The sequence below is a fragment of the Sturnus vulgaris genome, chromosome Z (assembly GCF_052056855.1).
Source record: "Sturnus vulgaris isolate bStuVul1 chromosome Z, bStuVul1.hap1, whole genome shotgun sequence".
NCBI lineage: Eukaryota > Metazoa > Chordata > Aves > Passeriformes > Sturnidae > Sturnus > Sturnus vulgaris.
The window spans coordinates 22037804-22062078 of NC_142283.1; the positions used below are offsets into that span (position 1 = coordinate 22037804).

Here is a 24275-nt window from a genome sequence, read left to right on the forward strand (position 1 = left end):
GTTTCCCCTGCCTCTCCTTCCCCTCGTTCCTGTCTCCCTTCCCCTACACCAGGGGATCTGTGCGGGGCAGCCCAACGGTGACTGCAGGCTAGCCTGGTCGCAGAAAGCAACCATTGTCTGCCTGGCCCCCCACAGTCCTCAGGGTACCCTAACCCTGGCAGCAAGGTACCTGCTGTCAGGGACCCTTCCCCAAATCCCTCTACCCTAAAACCTCTTTCCCCAGTTTATACCCCAATTTCTACCCCTGTGGCGACCCCCAAGTCCACCCTCAAATCCCGAAAGCCTACCCTAAAACCTTCCCCTGCTCCTACCCCAGATTCTACCCCCAAAGCTGTCCCAAAATCAGTGAGATTTCAATCCCCTTGTTCTTCCACAATTCCAGATCCTGAACCCCAAGATGGCTCCCTTGTCTCTGAAGCACAAGATGGCGTCGGCCACATGGTGTGGCTGTCCCCTTGTGCTTCTTCTCCCCACAATCCCTTTTACGTTGACCCGCCGCTTCCTCCTCTCCCAGCTCCCCCCCTAGTTCCTTGTCCCAACCCTTTCCTGTTCCCTACCTCTACCCCTTGCCCTGCCCCTTACTCTACCCCCTTGTCTGACATCACCTATTTTGCTCCACACCCTCAAGTAGTGACATCACCAACTGCGGGCTCTGCCCATTGTGGGTGCGGCCATCCCACCGACCCCTCCCTCTCAGCAGATGGGACCTACTACCCTCTCCTGACTTCCGGTTCCCATGCTCCTCCTTCCGGTTCCCACGATCTGGAAACTGGATGTGACAAGCAAGGGGGCCAGAACCGGGAACAGGGGACCACCCTGACAGCTGCACCTGTTATATATTCGAGACAAAGGAGTATTCCTAATTGGCATCCATTTGAATACTCCCACAAAAAGGAAATTTTCAAGGCACAGAAAGAGTTTGGGAGAAAGAGTGAATACTTCAAAGCCCTCTTGCATGCCACTTTCTCCTCAAATGTGCTGGTCCCCAGTGACTTGAAAGATTTCTTTTCCTGTTTGCTTCACCCAACTGAGTACGGGTTGTGGGAAGCAACATGGAAAACGTTGCTCGGGGACCTCCTTCCTGAGCTTTTGCAAATTTCTGAGTGCGCCGTTGACACAGATAATAACACAATAACTATGGAGCATTTGTGCAGCAAAGGCGACTGGTCACAGGTGGAAGTACAGGCAGAAAAAAGCCTGTAATTTTAAAGGTCCAAGCCGCTTCTGAGAGGGCATTCACAATGATGCCCGGCACAGAGCGTAGGTTTAATTATACTACCATCAAGCAGGGCCCAGTGGAGCCATTCAAGGATTTTGTGGAACACCTGAAGACAGCGGTGGAAAAACAAGTAGAAAGTAAACAGTCGCAACAGGAGATAATAAAGGAAATGGTGCAAATGAATGCTAATGAGGCCTGTAAAAGAGTTATCTGTTCTTTACCTCTCTACTCAAAGCCTACCCTCAATCTTGTAATAGAAACTTGTGCACAGTGAGCGGTGGTTCCAGCACCACCAGCAACATCAGCGAGAAGACCACCCCGCATTGCAGCAACCACTTCTCAGCTGCAACAACATCCAGGGCCTCTGCGTTGTTTCATATGCAACAAAATAGAGCACATTGCGCAGGTCTGCCCTGACAGGCCCAGGAGAGACACAGCACATGGGGGAGCCCAGAACACCAGCATAGCAAAAAAAAACTAGGGGGAGAGCGCGGTCCTGCCTCGCATGAAACTAAAAATGAGGCAAGCCGCCAGGGGGACTCAGGGGGGGTATCATGAATACAACAATAAAAGCTTGGATTCAGACAACTTTTACCAGACACGACAGGCAGTGCCAGGGTGGGAACCACATCCACTCTTCGACTTGGCTTTGACCAAAAACGTACTTTTTGACACCCAGGATTGGCGGGGTGTGTTAGTGAGTCCCTTGTCTCCAGGTTTGTACGCCAGACTCAACTGCACATATGTCGTGCTTGGGGACACAAATCATATTCCCCCGGAGATCGAAATCGTACCACAGACCCAGCTTGTGTGTCCAGATGGTTTCTTTCTCCTCACGTGCTGCGTCCGACAGCCATACTTCCTGCCAAAAGGGCAACTGATAGAGCAGGCGGTCCCAGTGCCAAATAACATCATGGCCAAACCGTCAGATCTCTGCGTCTATTGGGTGGAAGTCATTGGTGAAGATAAACCTATAATTGGATGTGGACTCCATTGGGGTGAGGACTATCTTCACCTCGATGGACTCTTCATCACGGGGCAGATGTAATGATCATCCCCACCAACAGATGGCCGTCACATTGGGAGTTGCAACCTGTGGCTGGCAAAATAGCGGGAGTTGGAGGGGCCAAACTGGCTCGACAATCTAAGAGCATCATTAAGATTGAAGGGTCCAATGGACATGTGGCAAATGTGTGCCCGTTTGTGAGCGACTACAATGCCCCCCTGTGGGGTAGGAATACCATGTCTCAGTGGGGTGTTAAGACTGAAATCCTGAAATCCCTGCAGAATTTTTCTTAGCGGCCACTGTGGAGCACCCTGTCCAGAAACTGAATTGACTTACTGATGAACCAGTTTGGATATATCAGTGGCCGCTTAACAAACAAAAATTAAAGGTGCTCAGTGAGCTCGTGGAAGAGCAGTTGGCCAAAGGTAACATTGTACCAACCACCAGGCTTTGGAATTCTCCAGTATTTGTCATCAAGAAGCCAGGGAAGGGCAGTGGCGCCTCCTTCACAACCCCTGTGAAATCAACAAAAAGATTGTAGACATGGGGTTCCTACAACCAGGCATGCCATGGCCCTTGATGCTCCCCCAAAATTTGGCTGTCATTGACATAAAATATATTTTTTTTCAAATTCCCATTGACCCTGAAGACGCCCCACAGTTTGCTTTCTCGGTTCCCACCACCAACCAAAAAGCCCCAATGAGGCACTTCCATTGGCAGGTACTTCCTCAGGGCATGAAGAACAGCCCCAGTATCTGTCAGTGGTATGTGGCCTCACTGCTGTCCCCAGGGCACGCGAAAGCAGGTGAGGCCATCATCCTCCATTACATAGATGACGTGTTGATTTGTGCCCCCACAGATGACATCTTGCAGCATGTCCCTGACCTAGTTATCAGCATTCTGATTTCTTCAGGGTTTGAACTCCAAAAGGACAAGGTCCAACAGATTCCCCCGTGGAAGTATCTCAGGCTCCAGATCACCAACAGGATCATTGTTCCACAGAAACTGGCTATTAGCAACAACCCAAAGACCTTAGCAGTTCTCCACTGCTGTGTGAGTCTTTGAATTGGGTCAGGCCCTGGCTAGGGTTGACAATTGAGGACCTAGCCCCCCTTTTCAATTAATTGAAAGGGGGAGATGAGCTCTGTTCTCCAAGGGCACTGACTGCAGAGGTGAGAACTGCTTTGGAAAAGGTTGAGAGAGCGATAGGGTCGAGACAGGCTGATCGTTACCTGCCGAACTTGCCATTTAATTACATCATTCTAGGAAAGCTGCCACACCTCCATGGCCTCATCTTTCAGTGGGACCAGGACCAGAGGGACCCCCTTATAGAGTGGGTGTTCCTCAGTCACCAGCAGTCCAAAAGTATCACCAGGCCACAGGAGCTGATGGCTCAGCTCATCAGGAAGGCCAGGGCCTGTATGCGGGAACTGGCGGGCTGTGACTTCACATGCATCCACGTACCCCTTAGTCTGATATCAGGTTAGTTGAACAATGAGGTTCTGGATCATTTGCTCCATGAGAGTGAGGTCCTCCAATTCACTCTAGATAGCTACACTGGACAGATTTCTTTACACCAGTCTAGCCACAAGCTATTTAACTCAAACTTTAATTTGGTCCCTAAAGAAAAATTGAGCCAGACACCACTCAAGGCTCTGACTGTTTTTACTGACGTGTCCGGGGCTTCTCACAAGTCAGTAATGACTTGGAAGAACCCCCAAACTCAGCAGTGGGAGGCAGACGTTAAAGTCATTGAGGGTTCCCATCAGATTGCTGAGTTGGATGCCATTGTCAGAGCCTTTGAAAGGTTTTCCAAGCTGTTTAATTTGGTTACAGATCCAGCATATGTGGTAGGTGTAGTATCTGGAGCGGAGAATGCAGTCTTAAGGTTGCTCTCGAAGCTGATCTATGCCATCTCCCACTGAGAGCACCCATACTATGTCATGCACGTGAGGTCTCACACAGACCTGCCACGTTTCCTCGCTGAAGGAAATCAAAGAACGGATGCCCTGGCTGCACCAGCCAAAATGGCTCGGCTTCCTGACATTTACCAACAAGCCAAGCTGAGTCATCAGCGTTTCCACCAAATGCACCCGGTCAGGTCCAGCAGTTCCAACTCAGTCGTGACCAGGCCTGTGGCGTAGTGGCCCCATGTCCCCAGTGTCAGAAACTTGGGGTCCCGACCTTGAGCTCAGGAGTCCACCCTAGAAGCCTGAAGAGTTGTGAGCTCTGGCAAGTGGATGTTACGCATATATTGCAGTTCAGTAGGTTGAAATATGTTCACGTCAGCATAGATACCTTTTCTGGGGCAGTCTTCGCCTCTGCCGACACAGGGGAGAAGGCCAAAGATGCACAAAAACACTTGGTGCAGGCCTTCTCCATGTTGGGGATCCCTAAGAAAATTAAGTTGGACAAGGGTCCAGCCTATGCTTCCACGGCCTTTAAGGGGTTCCTGCAGAAATGGGGAATAAAGCACAAGACAGGCATCCCTTATTCCCCCACAGGTCAGGGCATGGTTGAGTGTGCACATCAAACACTCAAGTGAGTCCTGGAGCAGCAACAGGGCGATACTCAATTGGATAACCTGCACACCAAATTATACAAAGCCCTTTTTACGATCAATTTCTTGAACTGCTCCTTCGAGTGTCTAAGTCCTCTCATTGTGAGACACTTTGTGAACTCTTCACCATTACGGTTGAGAAAACACCTTCCTGTGATGGTGAAGAATCCGGAGACAGGCAGTACGGAGGGTCCACATGAGCTGGTCACCTGGGGATGTGGTTACGCTTGTGTGTCCACACCCCACAGATTGAAGTGGGTCCCTCAGAGATGGGTTGTCCCTCAGAGGTGGGTTCAACCATACCTTGTCAAATGTATGCCTCAGTTGGAACCAACCCCAAAGGAAATCACCGATGCTGCACTGCATCATCATCGGTGCCCCCCAGATGAACATCAGGTGTCCCCTGGTGTTGTGGTCTATGTTTTGTTTGAAGGTTGTTTGGTTGTGATATTTTCCTATTAAAGTGGTTTCTCCTGGTTGTACCCCTATGTTGTTGCAAGATGGTTTCTCATCTTCCCATGCCTACCCTTGTCTGTCACCCTAAACCCCGCCCCTTTATCCAGAACCTTCCATGTCTTTCACCTTAATCCCTGCCCCTACAGTTGTCAATCCCTCCTGGCCCCTCTCTTTGTTCTAGAGAAATCTGTATCATTCATCCCCTTCTCGGTTTACAATTTGTTACTATGTTGAAGTCCCCACCTATGTTACCCCTTACTGTTTGAGTAAATATGTAACCATGCCTTGTGTTACACCCCCTGTTGCTCCTAATTGGTTGGTGTATTGTACCCTTCCTCAGGGGAGGGCCCTTATTTAAGTTGCTGCAAACCCATTCTCCTTGCCTTTTTGGGTTCCCTTCCCTTGCTTCCAGTTCTCCTCCCCGCCCTTCCAATAAACCCTATCCTGGAACCTAGAAACGTCTCCCTCTCATCCTTTACCTTCCTTCAGACGTAGTGAGCAGCCAAAGAGGGCTTGGAGCCCTAGCCACACTCCTGGTTCTGGGAACCTGGGAGGTGGCCCACTCATGACATCAGCAGCCAGTGGAGCTAGCTGGGCTTGCCTGGATTTGAGTGGTCAAGGCTGACCGCATCACCCTGGTGGATCAGACATCTTTACCCTAGACCCATATCCATACCCATTCCTTTCCCCCCAGTTAATTGAAATCTTTGAGCAGCTTGTGTTATGTTCTATTTATTTTAGATGGTTAGCGTCCCGGATCCCCAACATGATGTCACAGCTACTTATCTTGTTGACTGTCAGCCAATCTTCAGTGGAATGGATCATCCCTCAACCCCAGAAGTACATCTGAGTGACCCTCGCACAAGCTGTAAAACAAGATCACATGTGCTTGTCGATGGCAGTGGCAGATAATCCCACGTCGACCTTCCTGGTGGGGATCCTGTTTAAGCCCAAAGAGTTCCCCGAACAACTGCTTGCAGTACAAAACAACATTAATGCCCGAAACTACCCCAAATTGATTAATTTCCCCGTTGTGAACCCCCTCTTCTTGTGGCAGGAATGAACCAAGGTTCTTCCTAAAGCAAGAGAAGAACCCCAAGAATTCGAGCTCCTAAGTTCTTCCCCTGCTCCTTTTTGTGTTCAGTTTGCCTATGAACCCCCTTATTACCCTGAGAGATAGTCCCGCGTCACCCAATATACAATAGGTTGTCAAGCTGCCAAATGGTGCAAAGTGACATCCCAGGTAAAGGCAGCTCCCACCAAAGGCCCCTTAAGATTGGAGAAGGGTGCATTCTTAATTTGTGGCAGTTGGGCATCGGCGGGTATCCCCTCTCGCCTTCTCGGAGAGCCGTGCACAATCGGGCGGCTGACACTGTTTTTGCCCAACAAAACCCAAATTGCCAGTTGGAAGAAGAAAAATAACACATTGGTTGTCCAAAAAAGAGATTTCAGAAACCTGGATGAAAATTGTGATTCTGAAATTTTCCATTGGGCCAAGACAAAACAGGTTGCGGTATCCGTTTTTTTACCCTGGGTATCTGCAGCCAAAGTTCTAGGTGAATTGGGCCACCTAGAGTGTTGGGTGGCAAAACAAGCCAATCTTACTTCAACCGCCTTTAGCGACCTCCTCGAAGATGAGGACATAACCAGGAAGGCGACCTTGCAAAATTGAGCTGCCATCGACTTTCTTCTTCTGGCACACGGCTGTGGGTGCGAGGAGTTCAAGAGACTCTATTGCTTCAATTTATCATCTAGAAGTGACAGCATCCACTCCAAAATAAAGCAGTTACAACAGCTCGTGACCAACATCAAAAAAGAATCTGAAGACTGGCTGGACAACCTGTTCAAGGACTGGGGACTCAGAGGATGGCTGGCCTCTATCATCAAGACCGTTCTGTTGGTTTTACTTATCTTAGTTGTATCTCCGTTGCCCCTTCTGTTTTTAAAATAATGGTTTCCCAAAGCATCTCCCCCTCTGCCCAGGTCAATCAAGTCAATGAGCCACCCAATCCAGACTGGTGGGTGAGCGAGGACCTACCTTCAAAATATGAATCCAGCATGTCCTCACCATCCTCATAAAAAAAGGGGAGATGTTGTGGTGTGCTATGTCTTCTTGTTGTACCTTTGTTTCCCCTATATTATAATGGTTTATCCCTAGGTTGTACCGCCCCGGTATATTCTGAGTTACCCTTATTCCCGCCATTGTCCTGTCAGTTGTCCCTAGGCCCCTCCCACTCTTCCAGATCCTTCCCTGTCTGTCCCCCTAATTCCATCCCACCAAGTTGCCAGTCTTCCCTGGCCACTCCCTTTGTTCCAGAAAGTTCCTTGTCAGTTACCCCTTTCTTGTTATCTGGTTCGCTAGTTCGTAACATGTCCCGCTGTTGGGAGTTGAATTGCTCTCTTTTCTTTCTGTGGAATTTTTCCCATTGTTATGCTAAGTATTTGTAGCTACACCTTAGTAGCAATAGTTTTCTCTCGCAGGAGGGTGGGGGATAGGGGGAGACTGGAAAAGGAAAGGGGGTATAGGGGTCTGGGCTCTCGCTCTCACTCTCTCGCTTCGCTTGTGGAGTGGAAGGAGGATGGCCAGTGCTCCGATCTAGCATCTTCCCTGCCATCCCAGCGCTGAGAGCCACATTCCCTGCTGTCGAACACCACTCTACTGCTCTCCTACTTCATCCTACTACCTCTGGACACTCTGCTGAGCACCACGACCAACACCGTGAGGGGGAGTTGCTCCTCCAACCCTCTCACACCTGGGCTGCCGCCGCCATCACCCAGTGTTGCGGTTCAGGTTTTAATTTGTGTTATATAAGTTGTTGTACCCCTTGTTCGTAATAGTTTTTCCCTTGGCTGCTACCCCAGGTTCAATGTACAATGGTTTTGCCCTTTCCCGCCAGTACCCCGTCCATCACCCTAAGCCCCACCCATTCTTCTAGAGCTTTCCCTGCCAGTTTCCTAATCCCCTCCCAAGCCCTTGTCAATCCCTCTTGGCCCCTCCTATTGTTCTAGCACCTTCCGTGTCAGTTATTCCATCTTAAGTATATGATTTGATGCCATGTATAAGTCCCCGCCTATGTTTGCCCCTATTGGTTGTATGTATACTCAGTCCCGCCTTACGTTACACCCCTGAACTGTAGCGATTGGTTGCTGTATTGTACCCTCCCCTGTGGGAGGTCCCCTATTTAAGTTGCTGCACGCCTGTGCCTTTTTGGGTTCCCTTCCCTCGTGTCCAGTTCTCCTCTCGCCTTCCCAATAAACCCTACCCTGGAACTTGAAAAGGTCTCCCTCTTGATCCTTTGCTTCTCCCCGGATGATGGAAGTGGCCAAAGGGGGCTTGGAGCCCTAGCTACACTCCTGGTTCTGGGAACCTGGGAGGTAGCCCATTTGTGACGCCGGCAGTCAGTGGAGCTAGCTGGGCTTGCCAGGGTTTGGGTGGTCAAGGCTGTCACGTCAACCCAGCCCCCTTCAGCTGTGTGGGCCCTGCCCTGCCCACAGCACCGGTAACTGAGCACAGGGAGAGAGGGCCTGTGGCCAAAAGGGACTGGAACTGAGTTATACTGTTCTGTTTTGTTGTCAATTTTTATAGCTGTTGTTGTTTCTGCTGTTTTACCTTGTTAGATATCAGTAAAAAACTGTTATTCCTATCCCCATATCTTCTGCCTGAAAGCCTCTGATATAAACCTATAATAATTAAAAGGGAAGAGGTTGCACTCTGCATCTCAGGAAAGGGGTTTTCACCTTTCCTTAGCAAATACCTGTCTTTCAAACCAAGACACCCGCCTATGTTTCCCCCCATTGGCCTGACGTATTGGTTTCCCCGCCCTATGTCACTCCCCTGAATTCCCCTGATTGGTTTGTGTCTTGTACCCTCCCATGGGGGAGGTCCCCTATTTAAGTTATGTACAGTCATTCTCCTCGCCTTTTGTGGTTCCCTCTTCCTGATCCCAGTTGCCCCCTCCTGCCTTCCTAATAAACCCTTATCTGGAACTGCAAAAGAACCCTCTTGGACTCTTTATTCCTCTTCAGATGCTGGCAGCCGCCACTAAGGCTTTGAGCCTTACCCACTTTCTGGGTTCTCGTAGATCTGGGAAGTGGGCCACTCTTGGCGTGACCCTGCCTTGTGAGCCAGCTGGGCGGGCGAAGCGTGAGTGGGAAAAGGCAGGCAGTGTCAGCTGAGAAGGTAGAAACTTTCATTACCTCTTCACAGCAATGATCAGATGCTACAGGTGAACTGGCTTTCTTCCAGGACAAAGCACCTTTACTAAAGTTAGCTGTAGCCTTGTATTGATGCTCACACACAAAATGCCTGTACTCAACCTTTTGTGTAAATGCCACATTTATTTACTGTCATCTCACTCCATATATTAAAACTCTGTTATGATTTTTTTACCCAAAATAGTGCCTTTGATCATGACAGAAGTTTTTCTGAGAGGTTGTTTAAGAGGGCATCAGAATGAGAGTGATCTGTAATGGGAGTAGTGTGGCTAACCGAGCAAATGAACCCTCTCTTCTAAGTGAACTAAGAGGGATAAAGAGCTGATGTTTACTTTCCAAGGAATGATTTCAGGGCCAGTTTTAGTAGACATTGTGTCAAGTTCTTTTCAGATAGTAGATATGGAGATAGATGTATGTGTCTGTCTTGCCTGAGATTCAGTGAGACAAGAAAATAGGAAGCAACCACCTACCTATCTGCTTAGAAACACATTTTTTTTCCTCTGTGTCCCCCGAGTTCCTTCCACAGAGAGTTATTGTGGAACTCTTCAATTCAGCAGAGAGGTAACAGGCCCCAATACACTGGTCAACTCCCAAAGCTGAAGCTTTTCTGCCCTAACTTTTTAATGGGAATATGCCTTCCTTTTAGGCCTTTATTAGAGTCAGCTGGTTTACAGAGTGTTTTCTCTAGAGTGTTTTTAAAATCATTATTTTAGCAATTACTTAAAGACTCTTTGAAATGTCTTGCTTTGATCTAATTCAGGAAATAGAGTCTGCTGCCAAGGGATTGACAATAAGCACGGATTTAAACTTTCTCAGTGTTATTAATTGGGGCATCTTCAAAACAGTCAAATCAGTAGTGGTGTACTGGTTAAAGCTATAAAGGTTTTTATTAATTCACAGGGTTGCTCTAACCGGAATTCACTTCTGGGTCTTACAATCAGTTGATGGCAGTACAGATTTTGCTTCAGGCTCAAGTGAAACATAATATTTGGTCTTAATCCAAGTTAATGTGTTCCCCAGTCAGGATTTCCTCTAATGACTCATTCATACCCCTAATGAATTGAAAAGGATATGTGTAAATTGACATTGAACCTAAACTCCAAGGCTTTTGACTTTTTATCTTATCTCTGAATTTGCACCATGCAACATCTTTATATTCAAATCACATTAAAAAAAACAAATCTTCTTCCTTGTTTTTCTTACCTAATGAGGTCACATCAGAGAATGCATATCATATATACAGGATGGGAGAAAAGTGGAGTATAGCTCTGGACAGCCAACCACATGTATTCCCAGTATAAAACAGTAGCCAAGTAATCTCACAAAGTTCTAGTGCTGTAAGATAATGCAGAAACCGGTCAGGTTCAGCTGCTTTGTGCTTCTGTGTATGCTCTTACCCTCTGAAGAGTGCAAATTCCCTTGTCCCTTAAACAGGAGCATTCCCCTAGCAAGTGATCTGGCTTCAGCATGGGAGAGAGAAGGAGCTACACCAGGACAGTTACAGAGCAGACATGAAATCCATTGCTCCAAAGTCTGTCTTGCCTTGTGGCAGCTTGCTAATGTGGCCGTATTCAAAGATGCTCTTGGTATATAAAGCAGAGGAGTAATGGATAGAATTAAAAAAAGAGAAAGATTTATTACAATCTGTGAGGATCACACTTAGAAGCTTTCTAATTTGCCAAAATTCATTTTCAGAATAAAAATCTTTGATGTCAAAGATTCACAAGTTCAAAGTTGTGGGCTTGTTTTACTGTCAAAATATCAGGAAAGTTTAAAGAAATCCTTTATCATCGATCCAAAAAACTTTTGGAAAGGGGCTTGAAAATACAAAGATGATAGGAAAACCTATGAGAATGGACAGCTTTCTGTTTACATTGGGCAAAGTAACAATCTCAGAACTCAAACAAGCTGAATGAGAAAATGGACAAAGCATACATAATTTAACAGGGAAGCTAATGATCTATTACAACAACGTTGTTAGGAGTGTAGTAATCAAAATTAGATCACTTTCTGAAGAACATTCTCTAGTTCAACCAGGAATTGTGGGGCTTTATGCCAGAAATCCGAGTGGCTGATTATGATAATTGTCCCTGACCTTTTGATGCAGTAATGCCATGTACTAGCTTTCCAATCATACATACTATGTTCAGTTCTTCTGCACAGCTGTGCCAAATGTGTGAGCAGAACCTTGGATGTCACATTGTGAAATTCTCTGTGTGATTTATCCAGCAGAATAGATCAAATAAATAAGCATTTAATAAAGCCCAGGCTTGAGTCACTTCTCCACCCATGATGCTGCCAACTAAATGGCCTCATTGCAGAAAATACTTTTTGCCCAATCCCAGAAACAGAGCTATATGCACTAAAAGATGGTTTTGAACTAATTATCTGTGGTTTTGTATGCCTCTCTTTTCTTATGGATGAGGAACTGATCTGCATTCTTTCCAAGGCAAACTCCTCCTTTCTGAATTCTGCTGATGTCAGATTGGCCCACTGTGGGCTAACAGATCAGGTTCAGGCATTACAAGCACTGAAAGCAATGCAAAAACACAGCAGAAAAACAGTTGTTTTATTGCAGTCCTAGCTATGTAGTCTAAATTTTCCTTCAGATGTAGCAGTTCCATAAATCTAAGGGGGTCGACTTACTCATCAGCATATGTGAGGTGCCATTTGTCATAATCAAGGTGAAACAGTAAGTCATTACTTCTAGCAGTCTGTGCAATATTGTCATTTTCTCAACCTAACAGAATTGTGCCTACACCATTATTTGCTATAGTCTTACGTGCTTCTAAGAATTGAAATGGTTTTTTCCAAATTGAGCAAAATATTTTATATATTTATTGCAGGGTAGACTGAAGGTGGGAAAAATTAGGAATAATGCTTTTTGAAAGTTAGATGCATGGTTGACTTGATCTGTGTCCTGTTTGCTTCCACTCAGAATGTGAAGGTGAAGATAAGAATGATTCACCTGATTTGGACTCATTTGAAATCAGTGCGTAAATTCTGTCATGCTCTAAAAATGGTAGTTGCTCTTAGTGGTTCTCAAAGCTAAATGTGTTTTTAATTCTTCTTTTCTTTTTTTTTTATTTAAGAGACCATCTAAATGCCCCAATAACTGCCTTCAATGACTGTGAGTCATCATGGTTCATCATTTGACCGAGCTAAAAGTTGTTCTTTGTTACTTCAGGAGATACGCTTATATTTTAATTGCTAGGTTTTGCTTAATGTGATACTGTTGGTAATGTTCCTCCGTGGAAACATTATACATCAGCAGCCGTGGATTACCATCTGGAGGGTTCACAGGCTGCCTGTATGTATTAATTAAATAAAGACCCTAAGTGTTGTGGTGTATTATTTTATTGTTGTTTTCCCCTTTTAAATGGTTTGTTCAAATGTTGCACCCCCCAGTTGTTGTAATATCAGTTGTCCAAGTTCCTGCCTTCTCCCTATCAATCTGCCCTTTTCCCATTCCATTTTCCAGATTGTTCCCCATCAGTCTCCCAAATCCCCTCCCATGGTATTGTCAATCCTCCCAACTCCTCTCAACCTTCTAGAAGTTTCTATGTCAGTTACCTTTCCTTTGAGACATGATTTGTTGTTACATGTTGCTCCCCGCCCATGTTTTCCCTCCTTGGTTGATTATGTATTCATCCCTGCCTTATGTTCCTCCCCCGAAATGCTCTGATTGGTTACTGTGTTGCACCCACCCTTAGATCCTCCCCTGTATTTAAGTTGCTGCACATCAGTGATCTTTGCCTTTTATTGGATCTTTTCTCTTGGTTGTATCCTGCTCTCCTGGACCCTGCAATAAATCCGTTCTCTGGACCCACATAAGGACTCCCTCTCGTCCTTTGCCTCTCCCAGACGTGGAAGCTACCAGAAGGGCCTCGCAGCCCTAGCTGTATCTCCGGGACAGCTGTGTTGTGAGAACAGCCCACTCTTGGCGGCGGTACCTGCCTGCAGGCGCTAGCCGGGCGGGCCAGAGGGGCAAGTGGGTGTCACAGGTGGGCCACATCACCTAAGGTAACCAGCTGTTACAGTTACCTGTTCAACACTGATTCCCAGCCCTAACGCTTTGGAAAAAAAATGGCAAGGTAGTGTATGTTGCTGGGCTCATCTCTTCCAGGCTTCTGCTGCCTCCTTTCTGTTCCCGTCTACCTTTTGTTTCGTAAGACAGCTGCACATATCCAGGAACAAATACAGAGGCACCAGCCTTGGTCCTGCACGGGAATAGAAAATTTCCTGCAGGAAGTATCTCCATGGGCTTTGTGCCTTAAAATAATGTGCTCATGTCTTTATGAGTGGTGTCATCAAGCACCACACTTTTAAATCGGTCTCAAACTCAGATCCTAGAAGAATTTCAAAAGTAATGGAGTGTTTTGTCTTGTGTTCGTTAGATTCAATGTATGTGATCACTGACGGATGCTGTGATTGCTGCTGACTGCCACGGGCCTTTGATGTGGCCACAGATCAGTCTGTTCTCCTGTGCAACCAGCCATACTCTGCAGCTGACACAAATATTGGCCTTGGCTTCACCATGTAGGAATACCGAGGTTCAACAAGCCACTAAATGATCCTGGACAGACATACTAGAAAAACAATGGGCAACACATTTTCTAATCACTTTACTCTATTGGGAATAGGATTATCAATGACAAGCTTTTTACTATTCCAGCAAATGTTTGTATCTGCACTCAAAGCAAGAAGAGAGTGAATATTCTGTGATTTTATTTTAGACAAAAATATAGCATGGGGTCATATGACTGGCAGTAAAAATCCATCCTGAAGTTCTTATAAGAACTGAAGTTGTGCATCATAAAGGTTTTTTTCATAGTCATACAGCCTAATCAGCACTTCTTATTTAAACAATATTTTCAGCAATGATTTCAGAAGTACATAAACAAACAGGGTTATCAGTACTAATTGAGATATTATTATATATAACACATATAAAGACACTTGGCAAGCTTTTCACTTACAAACTGTATTTGCATATGAATGGTATTTAGAGACTCTAAATTAAAATATTTGTTTGCGGTTTTTTTGGTTGTTTTTGTTGTTGTTGGGGGGGGTTTGTTTGGTTTTTTTCATCAACACTGTTTGTCAGACCATACTCCTGTATGACACTGTATTCTGGAGCTGACCTGCATTCTTTTCAAACCATTTAATCACACACAGCTGACCAACATTCCTGGATAAAACCACCTAATCAAGTGCATTACAAATACCCCAAATGGTTACTAATCTCCAAATATGTACCAGTGTGAAATGTGTAGTATCCAAATATCCTTTTCTTAAAAGCAAATTACATAAAAGCAGAATACCTGTCCAAAGTACTCCTTTCTCCACATTCAGTATACACAGGTGGTTAAGATAATATTGCACCACATAATTGGCCTTGCATATAAACATTACAATTCATCACTATAATTCATATTCAAGTTTGTTTTCTACACATCTTAAAAATGTAATTTAAGAAGAAATACAACAACTTTCCACTTCTGGGTAAGTATATTAAATAAATTGAAAATGCATGATGCTGCAGCTCCTAGATAGCTCCTTTCACGTCCAAGTTGCTGGATTCAGATGACAATCTTCTCAAGGTTGTTACTGTCTGATGACTGTGTCTCAGGATTAAGCAGAATTAAAATGGGGGGAGTATGGGTGTTTAGGCACTTTCACTAGAAATCCTTACAGGAAGAACAGAGACCTACTTAGCTGGAGACAAAAGTGTTTTCCCTATTTCCAGAGACACTCGTCCAGAGCAGTGCTACGTGCTGTCTGGTGTGGGCATGCCTGTGGTGCTGCTGAGTGTGCTCTGTGTGATCTGTGGGCAGTACTTTTCCAAAATGCCAAACTAGCATACATTCACTTAAATTTCCTATATTCATCTCTCAGGCTTTAGCAGTTCTCACTCATCAGAGTAAATGAAATTTAAGATGTTCAGTGTTTGAAAGGTAAAAGCACACAGAAACAGTGGAAGGTGGAAAGGTATATAAAGGGATACACTTCAAGACCCAGGATGGAAAATGTGCCTATGAAAAGTAAGGAGACAAAACAGGCTCAATCACAAAGAGGAGAACTCAGCCAAAGGTTCACTTTCCTGCTCTCCTCCTGCTACCATCAGATGCCTGGGTGGCAGGGCGTTACCCGGGCTAGCCTGTTGGGAGGACTCCTTTCTTTGTGCACCCCTGCAGTGTCGGAGGGACAGCCGCGCGTTTCTGCCCGGCTCATCCAGCGCCTGCAGCCGCGGGGTGCAGAAATACCTTCAGCAGCACTGTGGGAGAAAACGCTGGTTTCTTGCCAAGGCAGGTTGGACCAACTCGATGGGAAGGTGTGTAAGGATTCCACCGTCCATAGGTCCCCGTGAACCTACGAACCAGAGTGAAGCAACGAGGCTTTCCAGGTTTTATATCAGACCAAAGTAGAAAAAAAAAAAATCTACCCCCAAACCCACCGAGTTTTATTTTAAACAGATGTGAGCAGATTGAACTCGGCATTTTCAGGTTCGAGCCCTGCATTTCCATTATCCTTAGCGCAGCGGGGTGCCACGCGCTTCTCGTTGGACACGCCGGAGCAGCGCTTCCAGAGCAATCCGCGGGCAATCCCTCCACGCGCGCAGGACCCGCGGGGCGCGGAGCTTCGGCGGTGGCCATAGAGTGGCGGCAGCTCCCGTCCCTGTCCCCGTTCCCGTCCCTGTCCTGGTCTCCGTCCCGGTCCCTGACCCCCTCCCTGTCCCCATCCCTTTCCCGCCCCAGCGCGGATCCCGCGCAGCCCCCGCCCCGCGCCGCCGGTCACGTGGCAGCGCCCCCCGCATTGTGACGCAGCCGGGCCGGGCGGGGCCGCCCCCTCCCCTCCCCTTCTTTCCTCCTCCCCTCCTTCGCTCTCCTCCTCCTCCCGCTCCTGCCGGCCGCTGCCCGGTGGCAGGGCAGGGGCGGAGGGCGGGGCGGCGGGAGCCGGGCCGCTGTCGGAGCGCTGCCTGCACCCGCGGGGAGTGGCGGGGGGCGGCAGCCGAGAGGCGGCACCTGGGTCCTTTCCTCTTCTCCATCATTCGCGGCTGCCGTGGAGCGGCCGCGGCCGAGCGGAGCGCAGGGGTGAGGTGAGGAGAGCGGAGCGGGGGCTTTGTTGCCGCCAGCAGCTCTGTCCTCGGGGCGGCGGGAGAGGGGACGCGGCGCCGAGCCCGGGGTGCCCTGCGGAGCGCGGGGGGTGCGGGTGGCGCTGGAGCCGCTTCCCCCTCCGCCAGGAGCGGGGCTGCCGGCGGGAGCGGGAGCAGCGGCGGGAGCGGGAGCAGCGGCGGGGGGCGAGCCCCGGCTCCCCCAGCCCGCCCCGGGGAAGTGCTTTCCGCATGAAATCAGGGCTGAACGCGGGGGGTTTCGCTGGCGCTGAGCACATCCGTGATGTCAGCCGCGCCGAGTGCCGCCGCGAAGCCCTCGTCGCGCTGTGCGAGCCGCTGACACTCGCGGATCTGCCGCTGCTCTGCTCCGAGCCCGGCGTCCGGGCGGACACCCAGCCGGCTGCAGCCTCCTGTCCGCCGGGCACGCCGAAATCTGGAAGAAAATCAAGTAGGAGTTGCATGCTTGTAACTGTGGGGAAACAAATGCTAAGTTGTCTGGTAGAAACATGCTCCAAGGCTTATACTTGGGTCAATCCAAAATCGTGTTTTTGCAGCAGCAGGGATTAAGCCTTCTTCATACCCGCATCAATGAGTGTTTTATGTGAGCACATGCAATTTGTATAAAGAAGAGCTCGAGGATCAGGTTCTGATGGTACCGGATACAAACCAGCACCTAAACAGTCTCAGTCTTCATTGTCAGTGTTATCACCTCAGAGCACTTTCAATGGCTGGCTTAAAGCCACATCTCTTACAGAGATATTAATCAATCACAACTGTTTTTCAGAAAGTCCCCTTACCCCAAAACCCACCAAAAAACTGCTAGTGCCTGTGTTTTCCATGGAAAATCTTAGCATCTAAGCCTCATTTTATACTTCAGCATTCCAATAGCAAAAGGTAACTGAAAAAAGTTTTTAAAAAATTATTCTGAAGCAAATCACTTGACTGTTAGACCCTCTTCTGTTGTTTAAATGGCTAAAGAATCATACATTCATACAATCATAGCATTGGGAAATCAAAATAATTTTATGTTTTGTGCAAATAGCACTGATCCTCCAGCCAAAAATTATGTTGAATGATGTGCATGCATTTAGCCTTGTGCAGCATGCTGTAGCAGACTTTTAATGGTGCCCTGCCCTCACTGAATTTAGGAGTTATATGCTTCCAGCAAGCCATAAAAAGCATGACCTGTTGCCTTACTGCCACCCATAAACATGACTTTCCTCACCCTAAAATCCTCTGCAGCTAGCTCATGTGTGAGCTCACGGTCGGTGAACTTGGTAAGCCACTTCTATCTTCATACTGCTAAGCCTGCAAATATGGCTCATGCAATACTGGAGCCATATTTTGAAGATTTAGCAGGTAAGCTGAAAAACTGGTTTCAAAAGCAGCATTGAGGAGTCGTTCCAGAGATAGTTTAAACACAGTGAGAAGTACTTTTCATCTTTGAATAAGACAGTTAGAGTTTGACCTGTTCAGTTTTCAAAGAGACACTTGCCTCATCGCTGTAGCTGCAGTATACAAAAATTTTAACTCTTTGTTCAAGTATGCCATCAAGTTAGCACAGTTAGCCCACGTGTGAAAAGGCCTCTGGTGAAAAGGCTCCCCTTGTAAGGTGTCGTATGCTTAATTTCTAGATATTTTATGTGTCAAAGACCGACTTATGCAGACTGACCATTCTGCTTAATACAGTCACTCACCCTTGTCTTAAACTGGCAATTCACTTATTTTTCAGGTGTTTGTGATTTCTGGTCTGTGTCATTGATTCAGTGTGCTGCAGAAAGCATGTGTGTGACTTGTAGCTTGTTGAAAAAGTCAGTACAATGGAACTACATCAGAGTACTGGCCCAGTGTAAAGTTACCTCCAAATTCAAGCAGCCTGTTAAAAAAAATCCTCATTTTTTTGAGCTAGCAGTCCAGTGCAGGCTACTCAAAATGCTTTTAAGTGTCAAAGTGTCATTTTGGCATAAGGAGATGGGCAGTCTTTCAGGTAAGGAAGTTCTGTAGAAGATGGTAGCTTACATTAGGTAGAAGCTGCTTGTCTTAATACTTTTTTCTCTAATGACAGCAACAAAGTAAGTCTCTAATGAGTTCTTTGGAGCCACCTTCCAAGTTTACAAAGAGCTGCGTGTGAAATTAAACTGCTTGGACAAGGTGACTGAAGGTACTCTTGAAGATTCAGTCCCTTCACAGAGTACTGTGAATAAGAGACAAGTAATTTTTTTTGTAATTTCAAAACTGTGATCCCAGATATTACATTAATTACATAATTATAAATATTTTGTAACTGCTTCTTGACTGGGCACCAGCAGAGCTTGAAAAACTATGAAGTGTCTCTCTTGTCCAGTTTTCCTAGCAGCTGAAATCTGTTCCCATGTGGACTCCATAGGTGCAAGAAGTCTTCATCCCAAACACACCTGAAGTGGAATACCACCTGCATTGGCACAGCTCTCTTTCTCACAGTCCTTTTCCAGGATGTCTCAGACCTATACCTACTTCCACAGCAGCTGTCCTTGGACTCTTGTCTGATTAGAAGCCGGAAGGGGAAAGCATGACAGCCCTGCTGCAGCTGCTATAGCTTCTGTCCTCTGAAATAGAGACATGCAAGTAGCACTGCCTCCATGTGCGAGGAGATGCCAGCACGGAAGGGGGAGCAGACAGCCAGAGCCAGCCCCGTGGCTGTCACAGACAGCAGCTCAGAAGTCCTGTTGGCAGTGGTGCAGGGATGATGTGACACCGTTTTGTGTCATGTGATGCTGTACCTCATGAGCACAAAGGCCAGTAGTTCAGCAGCCTTTGTGGGATGCAGCAAGTTATCTCCCTAGTCTGGTGTTTAAACGTTTCAGCTGACTAGATGAGGTGTGTAGCAGAGCTTTATCTGCACCCTTGTCTGTCTCTGATGGTGTGCATGAAATTCCAGAGGCAACCCATGAGTCATAACCAAGGAGGCAGGGAACAATTTTTTTTAAAATTTCAATTTTACTAGAATCAACCTGCATTTCTTTTCAGGTAGGTGTCAAGAGAATATTCTGATCCTTCCTTATTCAGCCGTGATAATTAAAACTAATGCCAAGTAAAATAAGGAAAAGTTTATATTTTTCATGTGCAAATCTGTAAGTAATCTATTTGCCAGTGCCTCACTGTGTGTTGCTTAGCAAATAAAGTGGGTTTCTTTACAGTTGAAGTATATATGTTCATTGTCAAAATGAAAAATATGTTAGAAAAAGTTGAGAAACATTGGATTTTGGAAGGGCTGATAGTAATTCTTTTCAACTCTTTTCCAAATAGGACCATAACTAAACTAAACTGAAGGAAATTGTGCTTAGATAATTGGCAAGAGGACTTGGAGTAGCATTGTGTCTGCACTCCCTCTTTTTCTGGCAGATCTGTTGTTTCTCGAAGGAGGTAGAGAAGATAGGCTTACATGGAGCAGGTGCATAGTAAACACAAGGGAATTTCTCTTTAAATGCAAATGTGGTTCTACAGTAGATTTATATGCACAGTGGAACCATTGGAAACAAGAAGATAGAACATATGCATCAGATACTTTATTGATTTAAGTCCCTAAGAGAGTTTTAAACTGAGGAGGGAAAATAATTAATTAATTTTTGTGGTAGAAATATTGTCTGTTATTTACCTGTCAGAAGTGTAACTGTGATTTCATCTTCTACAATAATGCTCCGAGTGATTCAGAGGTCTGGAGGTCTGAACGTCTTAGAGTTATCAAAGAAAAGCACAATTCAGCCATCACAGTTTGGCAGTTGGGGCAATCCTTCATTAGGTATGTTTTCTTGTATGTTAAGGAGTGTTTACAAGAGCTTATTTTGAATATGAATATGGTTGATTTGCACTTCATAAAGAATTACAAAGCAGCACTTGAAAGTATATTTTTTCTGGTTAAAACATAGCATTAGGTTTGTGAGATTTGCTGTAAGCATTTCCTTTTCAGTTCAATTTCCTCCTCAGTTCTTGTTTGCAGTCAAACTGCTGGCATTATTTTTGTTTATACCAGATGAAAAAGCATTGTCTTACTTACCTTTTAAACTCAATACAGTGTACTACATGACTGCTTCTTATATATAAATCCTCCCCCTTCTCCCCCATTCTGTTTTATTGTTACTGAATCAATCTGGAGCTTTCCATTTAAAATAAAATTCTAATCAGGAACTTAGCACTTCCCTTCAACCCCCCCCATTTTAACCAACTTGTTTACATCTGTGACAAAGTCAGGCTATGCTGCATAGCCTTCTTGAAACAGGCTGTGCCAGAGAGGTCGTGAAGTCTCCTTTCTGGACCAGCCTGGACATGATCCTGCATAGTAGCCTGCTCTGGGTGGGCCTGCTTTATCAGGGGGATTGGATTCAGTGATCTCCAGAAGTCCCTTCCAACCCCAGCCATTCTGTGAATCTGTGAAGTGCATGACAGGGGCATCCATGTGATTGTGATTTGGAGCTACATTTCTCTGTGGGTTGGTAGTCCATGTAGTTCTTTTGCAGGATCTCACCATACTGACTGGCCTTTTTTTTTTTAGAATTAGGAAATATCTTTAACTGCTTTTTTGTGTATGTACATACCTCAAGTTCTTTTTTACTAAAATTTGGATGTAAATATTCTGCTTTTTGTATGCTGTGCTGTCAGTTCCTGTTGAGTCACAGTAAATTTATGAAGATCCCATGAGCTGCTTTTGAATGGGCTCAATATTTTAAATATTGAAGTTGTCAGCCTGTTGAGACGCTTATTTGAATATTTGTAAAAGCTGTCTCCACAATGCTTTTAAAAGAAAACAAAAAAAGGCGCCAAACAAAATGGATGAAAACATATCTGGGAAATATACACATAATATACACAATATGCACAGAAGCAGAAGAGTGCTAGTAAGGTAAATAAGCTGTGTCATATTCCCTGACCCATTCTCCTGTGCTAAGTGTAAGTGTACTCATTTCTTCTCTTGTTGCATGCAAAGTCTTAGGGTATGTGTCCGAATTGTGTTAATGTCTAGGATATTACCATTTTGCAAACTCATATGCTGAGCTCAGGATAAAGCACAGTATTTGTGCTTGTTACTAGGACATGGCCAAAAACTTATCTTGAGTTACAAAATGGAGTCATCAGTAAAATGAGTTATACTTACATCATTAATTATTTGCTTCTCGTTAACACTGAAACTCTGACAAGCTTGGTGCTGTGACCACTTCCCTGGGGCAGGAACCTTCCCTCTCTGTGTGAAGAGCCTTTTCCATATCCAGTCTATACTTCCCCTGATGCAATTTCAGGCCATTCCCCCAGGTCCTGTCACTGTCAGCACAGAGCAGGGATCAGTGCCTGTCCCTCCTCTTCCCCTCCCAAGGAAGCTGTAACTGCAGTGAGGTCTCCCCTCAGGTGCCCCTTCTCCAGGCTGAACAGACCAAGTGCCCTCAGCCACTCCTCACACCTTTGGCTTCCCCTCCAAACCCTTCCCCATCCTCATGGCCCTCCTTTGGACACTCTCCAACAGCTCAATGTCTTTTCTGTGTTGTGGCACCCAGACCTGCCCCCAGCACTGGAGGTGAGGCTGCCCCAGAGCAGAGCAGGACAATCCCCTCCCTTGCCCGGCTGTGATGCTGTGCCTGATGCCCCCCAGGATGTAGGGTATTGTTCTTTTGTTGACAAGAGCTGAGAGTATGCTTGTGTAGGTACCAAATTGACATAAGTTAGAGGAATTCTTCCATGTGCTGGATGTACCCCAGGATACAGTTGGGCCTTTTGACTGCCAGGCATACTGTTGTCCCATAGTCAACTTACTCGTGATCAGAACCATCACATCCTATTTCGTGGGACCTTTCATTCCTTCTCCAGCCTCTCAGTCTGTTCTTACAGCCAGGATTGCCCTGTCCCAGGTGCAGAATATGGCTCTTCCCGTGTTAAGCTTCATATGGTTGGTAATTGCCCAGCCTTACAATTTGTCAAGGCAGGGCATCTCTTCAATGGAGTCAGCAGCTCCTCCCAGTTTAGTGGAATTTGCTGGAATGGTGCTGTGATTTGCTGTGATTTTGCTGTGTTTGAGTACTGAGATGCTCAGGTCCAGACAACTGATTGGAGCACAACTGTGCATGTGTGCAGGGTTTCCACAAAGAGACAGGCATCAGGACAGAATGTTTCTCCCTGCACCCAAAACTTCATGTTTTCACTAGCTTGCTTCTTCCTATGGTAAATTGGTCTGTATGTAACCCCTGCTGCTGTGATCCAATTCCTACCAGATCTTTAATTGTCTGAGTCAACATTAGTTCTTGTGTGTCTGTATACTCTCCTGGTAGGGCATCAAAGTACGGTGAATAACTGCATTCCTTCTTAACTTGTCTTCTGGTAGCGATTTAGCAAAATGCACACAAAATCTCCTCAGAGCGAATCATTCACTGTGCAGTCAGTTTAAGATCATGCGTGGGTCCCTTTGGTCACTTGCTGGACAAATGGTAGTAAGGCATCCTTGAGGGGATGCAGTGTGTGTCGTGGTTTGTAGTCAGTAGAGCCCAGAGCCAGCAGAGTAGTTGCAGTGTTGCTGCCATGCAGTGAACTGCTGTTGGAGGAGAGGAGGTCCTGAATTTGAAGGATTTTGTCAGCTCTGGGTTTCTGCATCACAGTAAGTTCTGCCCCTGTTAGCAGCACTAGCAGATAAAGGCATTGGTGTCTTGGTGTTCTCCTGAAATTACTGGCCTTGAATCAGTGGGTAACTAATATGCCTGCTTGGGTCAGGGGTTCAGAGCCCGGAGTTGGTGCTGCATTGGAATGGAGAGGAGTGAGGGCTCTTCACATGTCATTGCCCCCAGCTGCCTGTAGAGTGTACAGTGCCTCTTTATCATCAGACAGTAAAGCTGGATGAAATTGCTGTCCTTGAAGGTTCGGGTTAATCTGGCCTGACTGTGAATCCCCACAAGAAGGCCAACCAACACATGGTACAGGAATATAAAGGGAACCCTCCAGGAGTACACAGGAAGCAGGTTGTGTAGAGGGAAGAATTAGCACAATTCCAGCTAATGGAATTGAGCAAAATGGACACTCTCTCCAGCATATGTTTCTCATCAGGACCCATATGCTTTACAGTATGCTTCCAGGCTTTGCTTTTTGCAAATGCAGTTTTTAGATGAACATATCTACAGTAGCACTATTTCTGGATGTGTCTACACTGCAATCGAGTAGTGTGATTGCAGGACATGCAGACAGCTCTGTAATTGCTTTGATCTGTATGTGATGTGAAGACATGCCAGCCTAGACTTAAGAGAGGGCTTTCCAAACCTTCTGGACAGATTATTAAACCATGCTGAAGTCTGCTTTCATCTGTCTCTACTGCTATTTTTATCTGTCCTCTCTAGATTTGCACTGTCATGGATACGCCTACATGTGCTGACATAAATTCACGACTGCATGCCTACTTCATGCCTCCTGCAGCATTGTTGGTGGATGTTCTGCATTTGAGTGCACATCCCTTATTCTTTGTACTGAGATAGTCTGCTTTTCCATGAAGTTTAACTGACTGTTCACTATTTAATTCTCCTTTGTAAGGAATTCTAGAAAGGGCAGTGGACTATCAGAGAGACTTCAGGCAAATTTCCACTCCAGAAATTAATTTTTATAGTCCGTGTTCCAAATTTGATTGTTAAGTTCAGCCTTAAAGAACCATCATATCCTGGCCGTACATTTTTGCAAGTGTTAAAATCCAGATGAGAGACCAGGT

The 24275-nt window shown here is 46.1% G+C and overlaps 1 protein-coding gene and 1 pseudogene across 3 annotated transcripts in view; both read left to right on the forward strand.

Annotated features, from left to right (window-relative positions):
- The first annotated feature begins 438 nt into the window (after positions 1 to 438).
- LOC148219736 (uncharacterized) lies at positions 439 to 15826 on the forward strand (annotated as a pseudogene).
- A 581-nt stretch (positions 15827 to 16407) lies between these two features.
- Positions 16408 to 24275, forward strand: part of SNCAIP (synuclein alpha interacting protein) — an 88136-nt gene continuing 80268 nt past the window's right edge. For 2 of the 3 annotated variants that reach the window (XM_014874376.2, XM_014874377.2), the window contains exon 1: positions 16408 to 16555. The gene's annotated coding sequence lies outside the window, so the exon portion shown is untranslated. Of the gene's footprint in view, positions 16556 to 19325; positions 20349 to 24275 lie in introns of those variants that run through there. The other variant, XM_088156050.1, reaches the window with a different exon arrangement.